Here is a 222-nt window from a genome sequence, read left to right on the forward strand (position 1 = left end):
GCCTCCACAGCTCCCTCGGTCCTCCGACACTCGGCCCAGCACACTACGCACAATTAGCCACGCACAGTCTGCCCACACTCCGGGCTCTCTACTGGGAATGTTCGCACTTGTTGAAAAAAAAATCCACTGGCCCTCCCCCGGTGTACTCCCGAGGTGTCCTTCTGGCTTTCTGCTGGCCGGCTGGGGGGGTTTCGCCCGCCTAGCTTGTTCCGCCAGCTAACT

The sequence above is a fragment of the Cystoisospora suis genome, assembly GCF_002600585.1.
Source record: "Cystoisospora suis strain Wien I chromosome Unknown contig_3289, whole genome shotgun sequence".
NCBI lineage: Eukaryota > Apicomplexa > Conoidasida > Eucoccidiorida > Sarcocystidae > Cystoisospora > Cystoisospora suis.